Here is an 18,350-nt window from a genome sequence, read left to right on the forward strand (position 1 = left end):
AGCAGGAAAGCTTATCTCAGAGATACAATGGAAGCATTAATTGGTAAGTTGACAATGACACTTGGCCAATTCAGGCTCTTTATGCCATTAAATAAACAAGGGATAAAGGGATCAGGGTGTTGATTTTGGAGATCGATTCTTGTCAGAAGGAACTACAATTACAGTGGTAACAATAAGGAAGGAAAAAAATATTGCTGGAATTCAAAGTATGTCCTGGGGTGCTTCCTGGTTTTAATGCGTTTATCGATTAGATTAATTGGGAGACACATCAGTGGCATATCAATTAGGAAAGATAGCCATAATTCCTCCAGAATGAAAGTTTAGGATGCTCCGCCATTAAGCATCTTGATAAGTTAAAATGTCAGCTAAATTTTGTGGGGTTTTTTTTTGGTAAAGGAAATATAAAATAAGTAGCAAAAGAAAAAAATCATAATTAGCAACTTCAGACCCCAGAACAGTAACAACAACATCTTGTGTTTTCTTTCTTTCCTGAGTATATTTATTTAGTCATCTTCTCTCTTCTTTCTTGTCCTTATTTCCTACTGTTTTTGTACAGGGCTGTTGGTGCTGAACAACTTTTCATTGTGGCCCCTAGGGGAGATGTAACATGGATAATAAATGAAGCCGAGGAAAAGTAGGTCTACCAGGATGCTGTGAGGAATAAAAGTTTGTGTTGCTCAGGTGTGGGGGTGCGGTGGGGAGGTAAATGTATTTTGGATTCACACAGGCTAGTGCTATTACGTTTGGGAGAGGGACTTTTAATGAATTGGAGAAAGGTGTCACTTGATATAGCATCTTTCCCTTGTCATCCAATGGATATTTGGTATTTCTTCCTTCTCTCTTGCTGGACATGGGCCTGTGACAAAGGTGCCACCAGCCATAGCAACCTCAAGCTCAGCAGTAGTATGAGAAAAGAAACAGGAACCTAGAAAATCATGGTGGCTGAGAATCTGGGGTGGTCGTGGCATCCGTACTGAGCAAAGGGTGAATGGTATGGGAGCCACAGAGGAGGGTTTGAGGTGGGTTATCTTCTGAGCTGGACTTATGCTATATCAGTCTTTTTGGTGTTCTTACACCATCTTTTTAGCTTCTAGAGTTATGCAATATGTTGTTTTCCCAAGAGGGAAAAAGTAGTGGTCAGGGTCCATCTTACAGGGTGATGTCAGTTGATTCTCCATCCACCCACCAGTGTCAGTGGATGGAGGTGGGCTCTCAGGTAATCTCATGTAAATGAAGAGCTCTAGGCAGTGACTGAAACTAAATGCCTGGGCAGGAAAAAGTGATACAATCGCACTCCAATGTGAGAAATGTCCATACGTCATGGGAGAGGACAGAAGGGTAGGAAAGCATGATGCAGAATAGTGCTGCAAAGACGTGGGTAGTGATATTATTGTGATCTTATTTTTAAAAGTTTTTTTTATATTTTTGTACCAGTACTAGAACTTGAACCTAGGGCCTGGGCGCTGTCTCTTAGGTTTATCACTCAAGGCTGGCACACCTCCACTTACTTTGGGCTGTTAATTGGAGATAAGAATCTCATAGACTGTCCTGCCCAGGCTGGCTTTGAACCATGATCCTCTTCAGAACTCCGCCTCTTGGGGAACTAGGATTACAGTCATAAGAGCCAAGTTAAACATTTATTTGAGGGACAGCTCTCACTGTGTCATGCAGGATAGTCTTGAACTCCTGGGTTCATGCAACCTTGTCGTCTTAGCCATGTGAGTAGCAGGGATGGTGGGCACATGCCATGAAACCTGGCTCTGCCGTGGTCTGGTTTCCACCCAAAAATTGTGAGAGATTATTTCTCCTTTTTATAATCTCTAGTTATGAAATGCTCCATAATTAATATATATCATACTAATAGAAAGTTACTTTAAAAAACATATGTTAAAGTATAAAAAATTTTATGTGTAATACAAAGTATAAATGGTGCCCAACATATATACTTGTATATGTTTATACATATGTTGTATATACACATATAAACACAATATAATATATAACTATATTATATATACATGTATATACATATATTATATACATTATATATAACTATAACTAATGAAATAATCATTAATTGTTAAATTACATTTCCAAAAAGCTTTCTGATTACATACTGTATATCCATGACTAAGTACATGTAAGTAAAAAAAACCTATGTATGTATACATCTATATACACATATGACAGAATTCTGTTTCAGAATTTTGTATTTATGTATTTATATATACATATAATAGAATTCTGTCTTAGAATTTTGGCTGAGGCCCCCAAATTAAGAACAATGGGTAACAAATAACCCCACATTCTAAAGTCAGTCTATCCATAAAATCTTCAGTGAGGAAATCAGAACTGGCCCAGCAACTGTGCACCCTCAACGCCACCTCTAACCAACTTCAGAAAGTCTAAAGTTCAAACGCTGATTGCAGAACTCTCTGAAAGAGAAAAAAGAGTGGACAATCTTGGAGAAAGTCTCAAAGCATTTCCTTTCCTCTTCCAGCCTTTCTACTAATGCACCCAGAAAGTGCAAGGCCTCCACAGGGCAACCCTTGTAATCCCCATCTGTGCATGTGTTTATGTGTGCCTGCATGTGTGATTGTGTGGTGTGACTCTGAGAGTGTGTGTGTGTGTGTGTGTGTGTGTGTGTGTGTGTGTGTGTGTGCGTGCTGCTAGGCTCATGGCTGCTCTGGGACTGAAATCAAGTTAAAGGTTCTAACTGAGCATGATATGTATCTCTTTGACTCTGGAGAGATTAGAGATTGTTGATCAGAGGAAGTGGAAGTGAGCCACAGGCCAAAGTCACTTTGTTAGCAAGAGAGGTCAAAGACAGTGCTAAGGGCACTTTGCAAAGGCAAAGCAATGTGCAGAGCCCCTGAGGACTAAGGTCTCCCAGCTCCCATCCAAGAGAGACAACAGGAAATACTAGAGTATTCTAGGGAGGCAATGCGGGTGCAGAAGGGAAGGATTTCTCAAGAAGCCAGCCTGAGAGAGGTCTGTATGAGAGGAGTATTGACTACAAGTGTGTGTGTGTGCGTGTGTGTGTGTGTGTGTGTGTGTGTGTGTGTGTGTGCATGCACACACATTGCCTATTCATCCAGGCATGTACAGAGGGGGGGTCTAAAAATCAGAAATCCTTTCCAACCACTATGAATATTTGGACCCCTTCCACAGCTAGCGTTACCAACGTTAGTCACGGAAGAACTTCACTGTTGTCCCTTCTGCAGACCACATACTGGTCTATCTCCCCAACACTGCTAGATGCCCCATGTCCTGGACCTCGAGCTCCACACCTGGGGACCTGTGATTGGCTTGAAAGCAGGGCTGAGGAACAATGGAGCCCCAAAGAAGGTTCTGCCTTTCTTCACTGCCAGATGATCCAGAACAGGCTCTTGGGCTATCATGGTTCCTTTGATTCCATCCTTTACTTCTCTTCCAGTAAAAACCAGAACGGTTTCACAGGTCTTACAGTTTCCCAAGTGAAATCCTCATCTTTCTCTCAAATGAAAGACTTAATTTTCAGGGACATTAAGTAATGGTGTCAAAAATAAAGAGCCATCATTTGATTCATGCAACAAACATGTGCTTCCACCAACTAGGAGAAACAGGATAGGAATTCCAACAGCAAGTGAGAGGCTAGGTTTCTGAAGCAGGGCTCCTTGACACTCCTATTCCTAACCCAGCGAAAATATATCTAATACACGAGGCACATGTGGTCTTCAGGAAGACTCTTGGAGCTAGCAGAATATGAAATGGTCCAGAGACATTCCTCTCCACTAATATCCAGAAACTTTGTTTTTTATTCACCTTTGAACTTCAAACTCTTCAGGATTCTTTGCAAGGGCAAAAATGAAAGTATACTAAGACAATATTGCCAGTTTTCCCTAAGAAAACTGTATTTACATCTAAAGAAATAGCCTGTAGATTCTACGATGAGTGATACTGTCACCCAAAGGATCTCACACATATTTATTTTACTAAAACATAACTAACATAGTGTACTGCTTCCATTCCCGTAAAGCTCTATGTCTCTATGTGCATGTATCTATACATGTATTGTGCATGTATATGTGTATACTCAATCCTTTATGGCAATCAAACTTTCCTGAAAATGGCTACAGTGGGTGCTGTATAAGTAGCTCATGACCAGACAGAACATTTTGCATAGGAATATCTCCAAATTAGAAAGAAGGTAAATCTTGTATAAGTTTTAATATTTTTGTTCAAATAACACAAAATAACACAAGGTTATTACTACCTACTCTCCTTTTTCTCTTCTATAAATTATTCCCCTAAGGGACTCCATGGAAAATTTGCCCGTGTTTTTGCAAATGTATTTATATGCAATAAAATATTTTTTTAAATAAAAGTATAAAAATAAAATATTCCACATATGCAGAAATCTTTTTTTCCATAAAGGAAGTCATATCATGCATACTGTTCTAAAATGCAATTTTTTTCCCTCACGTAATAATTCGTCTTATGACCAAGCTTGATGCTTCACATCCATAACCCTAGCTAGTCAGGAGACTGAGATCTATGATCATGGTTCAAAGCCAGCCCAGTCAGGGAAGTTTGTGAGATATTTATCTCCAAAAAACTACCAAAAAATGCCAGAAGTATAACTATGGCTCAAGTGGTAAAATGGAGTTGTGGTTCAAGTGGTAGAGCAACAGCTTACAGCAACAGAAGCTCAGGGATGGTTCCCACTTCTTGAGTTCAAGCTCCATAACCAGCATAAAAATAGTAGCTATAGTAATAATAATAATAGTAGCTATCAATATTAATTTCTATTATTGGATCCTAGAGATGTTCTCTATTTCTTTGTATCTGCGGCAGACTATATAGTGTATAAAGTTTCCTTTTAACAATTCCCCAGTAGATTTGCATTTCGACTAATGTCAGTCATTTCTGACTTTAAATACCTCTATAAGAGATGTCCTACTACATAAGTCTATACCCAGGTACATAGAAGTGGAAATCAGCAGTTACTTCCCAAGAGCTTCCAAAGAGTCTTGACCTATTGTAATTCCCACAGTATATCCAGTCACCAGTTGCCCACAAATTCACCAAATCTGTATTTTATCATATTTTCCTGAATTGTACGAGAAGGTTTAAGCTGTTTTCTCCAGCAGTACAGTATCCCCACTCATGTATGACATTTGTCACCCAGGTCACACATTCAGGTGACAGAGGAGATGAGGAAATGTTTATGCAGACTGCTCCGGGGAGTTTCCAAAATGGTAATGATGGAGAAGGCAAGGTTTCTCCTACTATCGCTTCTATTTCTCTCTATTGCAATAGGGATATTTACCTGAATACATGGCTTCCTAAAATCACCTAAACACACTGACTAGTTTTCTTTGTAGTGAAAAAGTAACATTTTTACAGTATTCTGGTAAAGAAATGGAAGTGGAAATATGCTGTCTTTATAGTGTTCTCAGTAGCATACCAAGCATTTATGTATTAACTTACATGTCATGTTTCTTTTTCTCTTATTAGTTTAATTTTCCTGTGACTTGTGTATAGTTTTTATACATTAAGAATTAATTTTATTAGCGATTTCTAAGTAGTTTTAGGTATCTAAATTAATTCTTTATTGTACATCAATATGTGATTTCTAGTCACTGTTAATCTTTTAAATTTTGATTTTTTCAATAGTTAGCATTTTTATTTCCTTATCTAGTTTCTGACAGTTAAATTTCTTGGGTTTTTCCCCATCAGTTGTAGATTTTAGACAAGCTATTTAGGAAAAATTCCTCAAATAAACTGGAATGACACTTTCATTATATTCTTACATATATAAATGAGTCTATTTATTGATTACATAACAGCCCAACTCTCTTTTCCATCTATCTTATTTTATGTCAATAATAACATTATTAATATTTACATCTATATTGCTGATATAATAAACATGTGAGCAATACAAATATAAAACATAAAAGCACTAGAATACTCTACCACATATTTTATGTATTCTGTATTCTTTATATAACATATGTGCAACCTAGATATGTTAATTACCATAAAAATATTTAATATAATAAAATATACACTTACATAAGTGACACATTACTTTAAAGTTATTAATATGAGTAAGATTTGTCATTAAATATTGAGTACTATCAGTTACATTGAATATTTTTATGCATTTGGCCAGATTTTGAACTTTAAAATATAATACCATTATATATGACCCATATACAAGATCTTTCATGAAACATACTGTATTTAGCTAAGATATGCTCTCTATTTCCACATTTGTGAGAGATTTTATCAGGAATGGGGATTTTTCAGTACTATTGAGTTACTGCCTCTTGGACTTTTAATTGACAAAAACATTTAGTGAGGTATGTTTAAATGTTATTTTATTGATCTTAGACATTTATCATTGTTCCATCATTTCTGGAATTTGCTGTTTATATACTAGATTACTTGAGATAATGTCCATCTGTGAATAACAGAAAGCTCTAAACAAAGTGCTGTCCTATAAGCACAATATTGGCGGTAAATAACCAAAATAAGTGAAGAGCAGCGCTGCTTCTCAAAGGCCTGAGGAGTGCTGGCTCCGGGCAGCGGGTGGCTCTGGTGTTCTGGTGTGGTCTCCATTCCTGCTCTGAGGAACTGGGGATATCTGCCAGCAAGCTGGAACAAAGTATTAGAAAGATGTATGATATACCGCAGTCGTTCCACCCTGACCAACCAGGAAATCGTCACAGCATATTTCCACTTCCATTTCTTTACCAGAATACTGTAAAAATGTTACTTTTCACTACAAAGAAAACTAGTCAGTGTGTTTAGGTGATTTTAGGAAGCCATGTATTCAGGTAAATATCCCTATTGCAATAGAGAGAAATAGAAGCGATAGTAGGAGAAACCTTGCCTTCTCCATCATTACCATTTTGGAAACTCCCCGGAGCAGTCTGCATAAACATTTCCTCATCTCCTCTGTCACCTGAATGTGTGACCTGGGTGACAAATGTCATCCATGAGTGATGGAGAAAACAGCTTAAAGAATGTGACTTACTGAAAGGGAGTAAGTTGGTGGAGCCATCTTGATAGATGAAATGCAGAACAGTCCTTGAAAGAAGAAATTCCACTCTATTCATTCAATCAGCTAGAGTGTTCAGGAAACAATAAGGTAACATCACACGCAGGTACTGCTCAGGTCACAGCAGAGTTGTTTGAGGCAGTTTCCAATATGAAGGGATTGCTGACATAGACAAATAACTGTGCTTATATCTGGTAAGGATGAATAACAAAGCAAGGGATGTGTCAGAACTGGCAACAGTAGGGATTTCTGTCTCCGATATTATTGTGCCTAGGAATTTGGAGAGGCTGATTACCCTACTGAAAACTAAAAATACTGGATTAAATATAAATCTGTCAAAAGCATTCGTGACATGACAAAATAGTAAAGTATTGTCAATCAAAAGTAACGCGGAAAAGAGACTATAAATCACAAATAGAAGCATCTTTTGTCATAGACACAAAAACCACGAATATTGTCTTCATAGTCTCCTGGAACCATACAGGTCCATAACAAAGCACAGAATAAACTCAAGTCTAAAACAGACTTTTCCTGTACAATAATTTTGGATTCCCAAGTGGCTTCACATTCTTGCAAATGAATCAGAAGTTAGCTTACCTCCTCTCTCTGGGCCTACAGAGACTACAAAAAACATACCCTCAGATCATGGAGAACATTAGCAGTAAATCTTCTCTGAGAAGTTGTAATCATAAACCAACCACTATTTAGATTTATAGCTCAAATTCATATTACCTATATGGTTCAAGAGACCTGAGACTATAAATTTAGTTTAAAGTGATGCCACACAGTTCCCTTGGCTATCTAAAGAAACTAAGAAAAATCATCTCTGGATTTTTTGAGGAATTTATCTTACAATTTTTTTGATTCTAAGACCCAAAACAGTCTCACAAATAATTTCCCAAGGTAAATTAATACTGTATAAAAACTAGCATCAAATCATTGTGAAAAGAATAACAAAACTCCAAAACAGATGGAGAGTTCAGATATTAGAGTTGTGAACTTTATATTCTATGTTTATTAATTAGAAAAATTAACCTATTTAGTGGATTTATATAATTAACTTAGCAATCTAAAAAGGAGTAAAATATATGCTTTAGCAATAAAAATATTTAAAATGTGAAACTTACTGGCAAAATTTCTGGGAAGATTAAACACAGCTGAAGAGAAAAATTAGAACTAGAAGTAGATCACGAGAAACTACAAAATGTAATATAAATAAAGTTAAAGAAGGAAAGACAATAGAAATAGTGTGCAGTGTTACCATTAACACTATATTTGTGTCAGAGTCTCAAAAGCAAAGAAAAGAGAATGATACAAGGGTCTTATATGGTAAGATAATGAGCAAAAATATTCTGGAATGCTCTAGCAGAAGATATCAGTCCTTAGATTCAAGACATCTATTACATTCTTATCAGCAGAAATGGCAAGTTACAGGTTTAAAGGAAGTATAAAGGATGGATGATAAGAATGAAAAATCATTAGTTTCAAAGTAGTAACAGAATGACAGAGAATTTCTCAAGCACATCAATGAAGTTAAAACACAATGAAATGATGCTTTGGATAAACTGAGGAAAAAGGTTATTGTCAACATAAAATTCTGTATTCGTAGAACAAAAAGACTTTCAAGAGGAAATAATGTTATATTTCTTGTAAATAAAGGTAAGATACTTGATTATCATATCTTTGTTAATAAAAATTCTATAGCATATTTTTATGTAGAATTGTCATGGACCCCTTGGAACATGTGAAATGTTAGGAAAGATCAAAAGAAATTAGAAAATATTTAGTAAATCTGTATTATCTTAAGCACATAAAATGAAAAATGATCATAGCATATAATTGGGTTCAAGGATACGATTAAAGTATTTAGCACAATAATATAAAAGAAAGGATGAATTGGTATGACTAAGATATTTTAAGACTTACATTGGATGGAATAGAATAAAGGTTACTTTTTCACATTAGACTTTGAGTATCAGTTATTCATATTATAGTTTCTAGTTTCTTTTGAAAGAAAGGGAACATAATATATAACTCGAGGTAATAGAAGAGAATAATATAATAATTAAAAATAATCAATTCTACAAAGGTAAAATGAAAGAAAGGACTATATAATTTCAAATTTTTCATTAAGTCTAAATGCACTAATGCCTGTGGTTGAATGGCAAAACCACATTGTCTATATTTTGCTTAAAGATTCCAACTATATATTAATTATAAGATATTACTAAAAAGAAAAACAGGCTGAAAGTAAAAACACAAAAATTTCCAAAACAGAGTTGGAGTATTTCATCCACTCCCTTCCTAAATATTTCCTCTTTTTTTCTCTCTACTTTTGTAGGGCTCTGATTTTAAAAATAAGATAGGGAAACGAACAGAAAAGGTAGGAATTTATAGATTTGACCAACAAAACAAATTTCAAAACATGGAAAATTCTGCCTCTCCATCCATATATTTCTATATGGCCTCAAATCTTAAAGAAAGCATATTTTATTCTTCTAATTGATGTTTTTAACTAGAAGGGCAATCACCAACTCTGCTCATCCTTTCCAGATTCTGGAAATGGTGGTCTCCGTGTGTCTCCTTGGGTTGAGCCCTCCTGCCTCTTTGGGTCTTGCCGTATCAGTGACCATGGAAGCAAAACAATGTGACTCAAACCGAACACAACTCTAAGTTCTACAAAGTTTGGAATGGGCTTGCTGAAGTTTGGATCTCCTACATGAGAAAACTCATGAGTATGCGTTAACATTGCTGAGAAATTTCTGAAAATCGTTGGGAAAAGGATCTCAACACAATTAAACTTCCCAGTTTAAGCACATACGAACTAGAATTCAGTAAGGTTTGGCTAAGTATGCTAATGAGACAGCATCTGCGCTCACCAGCTGGTAGTGCCTTTACCAACTTCCCCAGAATGTATTTGGAGAAACCCCAGATGATAAAACTTCAAACCATGGAACTCAACATGATGGAAGGAATGTGAAGATCAGGCTGCTTGAACAATTAAGGTGATATGATTCGATTTGCTTTTCAAATTGGGGTAAAGGTCTGCAATGATAAATTAATGCATTTTATCACACAGAAGCCTCTTGTTCCCTTTTTGCTCCAAGCTTGAGGTTATCTCTGTAGCACCAGCCAAGAATCTGTAGGTGGAGAAAGTAGCACAAACTACCAGTGAGGGACAAAGGGTTGACACACACACAGGGTCCCCAGTGTTCAAAACATGGGAAAACAAGAGCAAATTAAATTATAAAAGGGTAAGGAGGTCTAATACTTTTTACATTTCCCAGTTAACTGTGGAACCTAAATAAAATCACATGAAAAAATCTTAACAAAGCATTTCATTTTATATCCTAACATAGAACATAACTCTCGTGGCCATGACCACAGAAAGATGTTGTGTTTCTTTCTAAGTCCTAGAGCTTATGCCAATACTTATAACAAATACAACTGCCTGTGGGAATCAGTAAAATTCCCTGCATAGGTAATGAAATTCAGGCTTAAAGGGTTCTCCAAACTTCCCAAAGTCCAAAGATAGTGACTGTTAGAGTTCACGGCAGCATCTAGCTTCTCCCCCTCCAAAGAAACTGCTCTTAACCACGCCACAGCTCTTGAAAAACAATTAACAGTTTATCACAGCTAAAGCACCTGGCTCCATCAATTTCTATTACCCATCTTGTCTTTTATACTCAAGTATAAATATCAATTCTCACCAAAACACATCAATATTGCTGAGCTGAAGAAAAACTCCTTTGGGCCAGAAGACATAAAAGAAAAATCTTTGTCAAGATTCTAGATTGCTTACTCATTTCTCTTCAGACTTCGATGTCATTTTATATGAACCTATTTTTCTTTCCACTTTTTCCCCATGCCTTCTTTATGTGTTCAAATAAACTAATAACCTGAAGAAAATGTTCAAAAGAATGGAAGAGAGAAAACTGAAAAGAAAGCCAAATGAAAGCCCACCAGGAATCTGGAACATCCTGTTTTATTGTTCTTAGGAGGATAGGGAAGGGGGTTCCAAAATGCTCATAATGATGCAGCTTTCTGATTCATCCCTTTATCCCCCACAGCACCTGGCATATTGCTTTGCATATGTACATAATCAATATTTAAATGAATGGATAGATGCATATGAGGCTTAGAGTTCCAAAATGCTATATTTCAATTCTCCCCCTCAAAAATCTAACACCATACACTCATTATATTTCTTTTGAAATCTGATCTCATTGAAATTAAAATAAGATTTGGACTTATTAAGGGCACAAATCACTTAATAATTTGAGGATTGATACAACAGGTACACGTCGCTATGCGAACGTATTTGAGTTGTTTTGTCTGCTGGAAATGCTATTCTACTGTGCTTGCTAAACTAATAGCTCTGTGGCTTAAAAGAACAACTTATTTTCATTTCCTACTGTTGTCTAAGGTGACAGGTTCTAATTTGAGACTTCTTACCTGCAGCAATCCAGCAGCAGTGACAGAGTCAGGTGAGCTTGTCTTGCACGTCATTCAAGATGATTCTTCTCATGGTTGGCTACCAAGGGGGCTCAATTGAAGATGTGGACTCAAGTTTTTACACATGGCTTCCCTATGTATCTTGGATTTTTCTCAAAGCAAGGTTGATGGATTCTGGCAAGAACCTTTCTTAAAGATCAACAAAGAAAACTGTAAAACTTCTTATGACCTAATGGTAGTCTTGTGGCTCACTCAAATCAGCTCAGAATCAAAGCATAGAAATCAGACTTCTATCTGTTTATCTGCATAAAGAAGGAAGGAAATTGATGGTGATCCTTTTGGAGACTACCACATACACACTGCCAGTAGAATTCTTACTAGGTTGGGTGTGAACTGGCCATTCTAAGAGTGTGCTCTATTAAAACCATGAGTTCTTTCTGCATAATTGTGACTAGAATATTGCATAGTAAAAGAAAGAGTATTATGGTTATGTTTCACCTTTAAAAACAAAATTTTAAATCAACTCCACTCATGGGAATAATTTTTCCAACTATAAAATAATCTCCATGGTTAATAAAATTTCACAGGAGTATTTTAATTCTGAGTAATGTAAGAAATAGTATTATCATTATCTCCCAGTACTAAATCTTATTTCATCTGATTAATACTCTTATACATTATGAAAATTGAAATAAGCTTTCAATTCCTTCTGGATCTCATTGGAAAAAAGTAAAGAATAGTTTACATTGTCCTCCTAATGCATTCAACAATTACAATAGGGAGAAAGGGCTGAAACTTTTTATTGCCTACAATTTGTCAAGATGTTTGATTGACATATTAATTTAGAAAACTCCAAATAGTAGATATGATTGGGTTCATTTTATAACTGAAACTACCGAAGTTGTTAAAGGTTTAGAAAATTATACAAGTTAATGAAGAAAATGATAGCAAAACTCCATTTTCTTTTTTACACTATTTTTCCTCATGAGGTCAAGTGAATGAATGTGTATATGTGAGTTTACAAATGCACACACGTTTATAGGTCTGTCTGTCTGTCTGTCTGTACATATATGTGTGTGTATATATTTATATATATATAAACTCAGACAAAAGATATAGTTCAATGAAAATATATACCAAATATACAAGAGGAATTATTTTTTGAAAAAGAAAATGTAGTGGAGTTGGTGGGAGTGCAAACTCATTCAACCACTATGGAAAGCAGTGTGGCAGTGCCTCAAAAGGCTAAACATAGAACTCCCCTATGACCCAGCAATTCCACTACTTGGCATTTACCCAACCATCCAGAATCTAGGGCATACTAAATCCACTAGCACAACAATGTTCACTGCAGCATTATTCACCATAGCAAAGATATGGAACCAACCTAGATGTCCCTCAGTTGATGAGTGGATCAACAAGTTGTGGTATTTGTACACAATGGAATTCTATGCTGCTGTCAGAACAAACGACATCGCCCCATTTGTTAGGAAATGGAAAGACTTAGAAAAAATCCTATTAAGTGAAGTAAGCAGACCCAAAGGAACTTAGGCTCAATGGTTTCCCTCATTTGTCATAATCAGTAGAAATCTTGGTCTCTACTAGCAGAGATCTGCAATAGAGCAAAACCTTGATACATAAGGCCATATAGTATGAAGCTAATTGAAAGGACCTCCAGGATATTGAAACAAAAGTCATATAACGAATGATTGTTGTCCTTAATGTACTATGTTATCTCTCATCTCCTTTGCTGTCCCTTGGGTATCTCATATTGTTACAGTACCTCATTTTGTTATCTGATATATTGAATTTATTTGTATTTGGTTATTTGAAATTTGATAGGGAAGGGGGAAAACCAAGACGGGGGGGGGTGGTAGAGGGGAGGGTAAAGGGTACCAAAACATGTGAAAGGGTATCAATGTATGTGAATTAATGCACCTTCTATATGGCAAATATCATGTAACCCTTTTATTAATTACAATAAAAAATATATATTAAAAAAAGAAAATGTAGTGGAGTAATGCCAGACTGGTTCAAAGTGAAAGACAAAAACTGATATCCATACAAAAATCTTGCCTTTTGGGCTAAATCTTGCTCTAAACAGGTCAAATAATAACACAGCAAAAGAATGAGAAGTAAAACGTATGCACATTTGTTTTTAGCAGAGCAAGGGTTAGAGCAATAGTCTCACCTTTTCAGTAAAAGGAGAATTAATTAAATATATAGCATTTGACAAATGCTTAAAACCAAACAGATGACCACGACATTGAGCCAGAATCTAAAAAAATGGATGTATTATTTAAATATCAGCACAGATGTGCTCTTCAATGCGCAACATTAACATTTAAGTTGTTTATCTCTCAGACAAATTTAATTTAATATCATGCAAAGCAAACAGACCTTGACTTTTTCTGGCAAAGTAGTACTGAATCAATTGTAGTGACTTCCTACTAAAATAGAAAAGAAAAATGTAGCAATAATCTGTTGTGTGTGTCCCCCAAATGCAGAAGATTTAAATGCTCATAAAATAATATTTTCATTTCTTATATTGAATAAGCTAAAACAAAAATATGTAGGTCTGAATTCTCTGCCTTCCTATATCTTCTGTATCTTCCTGAATCTTCCTATATCTTCTAGAGCAGGTAGTGAAGACGACTGGCAACCAAGCTTAAATAACCCTGTTTTGTTTTGTATGATCTGTCTCAGTAACAATGTTGTATTTACTAAAAATTATTTTACTAGAATGGTCTCTCCCATAGCTAACTTTATTCACATTTGTAGTGCTTGACCTAAATAAATAGATAGCTTGGAAATGAACTGTATCTGTCTTTTCCTATTCTCTATGAAAGATCCACACTAAACCATATGCGTGACTTTATACTAGTTTCCACAGGTCTTGTGACATACTCATTTATTCACAAGACTATTTCAATGTAGGTAGGTTACACAAACAATTTGACTGTGTTGACTCACTAGATCAATTAAATCCTTCAAATCACTCGTGCTAACTCATTTACAAACCACACAATCTTAAAAAGACTGAGCCATTCCCTCCCTTAACAATTTGCCTAGGAATGGCATCTTACTGCAATTGCTGATAAGGTTGTCATCTAGACTTAAAAGAAAAAAAAGTCACAAAATGTGTGAAAGAGTACTTCTTCCCTCTGGCAATGTTTAAAATACTGGCCAAGTGTTACTGATTTCTCTGCTTTAGGAATACCCAGAAACAATTCTCACCTTTCAAATAAATCCTTATCAAGCCCCAGGCGTCATGATGTCACCTCTGTTAAGCTGGAGTCATTTAAAATTTTGGCCACGCCCTCTGAGAGATAAGAGGTTGACAGCATTAAATCTGTTGGTAACCATTAAGACAATAATCCCCAAACACTCAGTTTCTAAGGAATCTCCAGTAAAGTCAGATGGCACATAACATAGTTGAGCTATTCCACTCAACACCCGGTTCCTTCTATATTGTGACCTGGGGAAAATGTCTTTCAGGGGAAGAAACCTAACTTATTTTTTTCAGTGTCTTTAAACAAAAAAATGTAGCATAAAAAAAATCATCAATGGAACAATTCTAACTCCCACGAGTAGGATCTAACTTACCAGGTTGTATCATGACATCTATAAATAATCAAAGCATGACCATTTTTTCTGTAAAATTATTGGTTGATTCCATATATCTTAGTTTGGGTCAAACTAAAATAATGTTGGATAACAATTGCATCATGGAAAGTTCCAGACGCACCTTAGCTTTAGCCTTGGATCTGTACTACAGAGTATGGATGCCAGATACTAGAGTGAGTCAAAGGAGAACATAGTTGATATTACTGTCAACTTTAGATACTCAAGGAATGTTGGGAACGTGATATGTATGTGCATGTGTATATACATATATGGCACATATATACATTATGTATAACATCATCATATATAATATATATATATAACCTAACTACATATAAAATATATAAATATATGTATATATAAAACATGTCAGTTTTACACATCCTAGCAAAATGCTGTACCCATGCTTTCTATTCCACAATTTCTATTCTGTTGAGTTGAATTATGTAGACTATATCCTAAAAGGAACCCATGCAATAAGGCCTCAAGCTATCTAATATTAAACCTAAGCTTAGTACATGTTTTTCCACTCATCCATTAGAAAGAATGATATTGTGCCATTTGTAAAGAAATGGAAAGACTTGGGGAAAATCATGTTAAATGAAGTAAGTCAGGTCCAAAGAGACAAAGCATCCATGTTTTCTTTTATATATGGATGTATAGATGTAGCTTACAAACTCACAATTAAATACCTTGTGTATACCACCCAAGTGTACAAATGTATTCACTTAAATATACAGTAGATTCAAGGGAGATCTGAAATAGTGTAATTCCCCAGAAAGCCAAAAATCAAAGTTCAGCAAAATAAAACACCAAGAAGGGTTGGGGGTGGAGTGGAGTCATGAGAAAACAGACAAAAGAATGAAGCGGGGGGAAATGCCAACCAGAATCCAATGCATATCCTACAAAATTAAGAGTAAGGGATGGGATGAATAAGGGAGGAATAGGTGAGAATGTTGACATCCTGTATTCATAAGTTTCTTTATTACATGGCAATTCCTTCGTACAACTACTTAAAGATAATACTAACGATAATGATAATGATGATGATAATTAAGACCAAAAGCTATCTAATTTTAAACCTAAGATTAGCACATTTGTTCAAAGCTCAAGAAAAGTTCCAAATATTATTTCATCAAATAGTACCATTTATGGATTTTTTTGGTCTAAAGATATTTACTAAACAATGAAAAGTAGATCAGACAGATACACTTATAGATTTGTACTAGCTATGGAATTTACTGAAGATGTTCAGCAGAAAGAATTTAATGTCATTCCGTAGGCCTCAAATCCCGCCTTCTTCACTAATGGTAATATTTCCCAGTGTTTATTGAAATGACAATGCCCCACTATAGGATTCCGATATTAAATGGGGACAAGAGCATGAAAAGTCCCTAGTAAACATACCTAACTAACCCAAAGAGGTTTCAATAAATAGTTTATTGGTCTTCATGTAGCCAGATGCGACGATGGAAGGACTATATAACAGGTGATGAGGCCTAACAAAACTTGAGAGAACATTGCCTAGTTTTAGAAACAAAGCTTTGCACCATGTTACTTTTTCCAAAAGAATTTCTACCACAGAAGAAGGTACAGGTGAGCAACGTCCCGTCCATTCTTGCTGAGGAAATGACTTCAGGTTTACCTCACTTGCAGGAAACATATTAAAATTTCATATTTCTTTCTCAAATCTTATTCCTACTGAGTTAGTGAACTTGTCAGCTGCAGATAAAGAAGACTTTGCTTTCAAGAAGAATGAAAAATGATTCTCTTCTCTAATCAGGGACTCACCTCTGTTTCTTCCCTGGCAACAATGGACATCATGACTGCCTCCCTAGCAACCGTGTCTCTCCATCGGATAGCATTATTTGAAGCAATCTTCACTGGAGAAAAGGTAACAAAAAAAGGAGCTCAGGTAAAAATCAACAAATGAGTGAAATATTCCCGAGAGTAAGTACTATCCATACTTCCTTGGGAGGCTAAGCTGTTTGGCCTCGTACAATGTTAATGAAAAATTAAAATGAAAAGAGAATAGACTTGTCCAGGAGCTGAATGGATCTGTTTTGCATCAGGTCAGTACTGCATTCCTATTGCAACCCAAAGGGAACATAATTGAGATACAGATAGATGCAGTAGAGCAATCATGGAAGCAGGAATGGTTCTGTTCAAACTGAAAAGTTCTAAATTGCGACAAGATCCAAATATTTCACAGGAGCTTTGTGTGCCTAAATACAATTTTGACACAACAACAATCTGTACTCTCAGTCTCTCTCTCTCTCTCTCTCTCTCTCTCTCTCTCTCTCTCTCTCTCTCTGCAGCTTCTAGCTAATTTCTATATCAAGTTGTCTCCCAGTGCCCAGCATCCGAAAGAACACAGCAAAGTCTAAGCAAACAGTTCACTTTATTTGAAATGGATTTACTACTGTCATCAAGAACACCATGTCCCTCGCGGCCACAGTTTATGGCCCTTGCACCTGATGGGCTAGTTTCTGACAGCCTCATTCCTCACAATCTGTGCACTGCCTGAACCTTCTCCACACTTCCTACCCGGTTTCCATCTCACTCTCCCCTTCAAACCCTGACTGTTCCCCATCCAAAACAGCAGTCACAAACAGCCAGCCTCCCTGAAACTTTGCCAATGCATAACTTATGTTCCTATCCACATAAAGGAACAAAAGAACTTACACCATCTTACCAAAAATTATTAATATTTTAAACCAGGAAATATTTGCTATTAAAACTATGCACATGCTAGTAACTAAAAAAAGTCTATATTGTACCATTAAGAGCTTGGCAAATGCACAGGAATATGGTATCTTAAGAAAAATAATTAAAATTAAAAACCTGGTTTTATATTTTTTTATTTAAAATTTTCCCAACACATGAAATTGTGGATCTTTTACCCATGACACTGAAGTAAATATTTACAGGTAAAATATATAAAATTTTGGTCAATAAAATATATACAAATGTTTATGTATATGTTCAAAGGGGTGATCCGAATCAATACATTATATTCATAAATTGCTTTGTTAAATAACATCTCCTTTGGCCAACTACTTGAAGATACTAATTTAACATTCAAAAATTAAAAAGGACTAAATTATATACTCCAAGATGAATGAGGTATTATTTTCAAATAGTTTTAAGTGATTAAATGATAAATGAGGTAAGAAATGAGTTTAAATTTAAAGGCACCCACACCTATAATCCTAGC

The 18,350-nt window shown here is 35.7% G+C and overlaps 1 long non-coding RNA gene across 2 annotated transcripts; it reads right to left on the minus strand.

Moving 5' to 3' along the window:
* Window positions 1–6,123: 6,123 nt before the first annotated feature.
* Window positions 6,124–17,007, minus strand: LOC150047444 (uncharacterized). 2 transcript variants are annotated; one of them, XR_016539397.1, is made up of 6 exons: window positions 16,925–17,007; window positions 14,744–14,828; window positions 13,907–13,956; window positions 11,507–11,691; window positions 7,028–7,242; window positions 6,124–6,645 (listed from the first exon to the last, which is right to left on the minus strand). It is a non-coding gene; the product is annotated as an uncharacterized LOC150047444 (long non-coding RNA). The 2 variants fall into 2 exon arrangements; XR_016539396.1 differs by having other exon boundaries at window positions 11,507–11,695.
* Window positions 17,008–18,350: the final 1,343 nt, after the last annotated feature.

This window comes from Megascapheus bottae, chromosome 23 (genome assembly GCF_031878675.1).
Source record: "Megascapheus bottae isolate mThoBot1 chromosome 23, mThoBot2.hap1, whole genome shotgun sequence".
In the NCBI taxonomy this organism is placed as follows: Eukaryota; Metazoa; Chordata; class Mammalia; order Rodentia; family Geomyidae; genus Megascapheus; species Megascapheus bottae.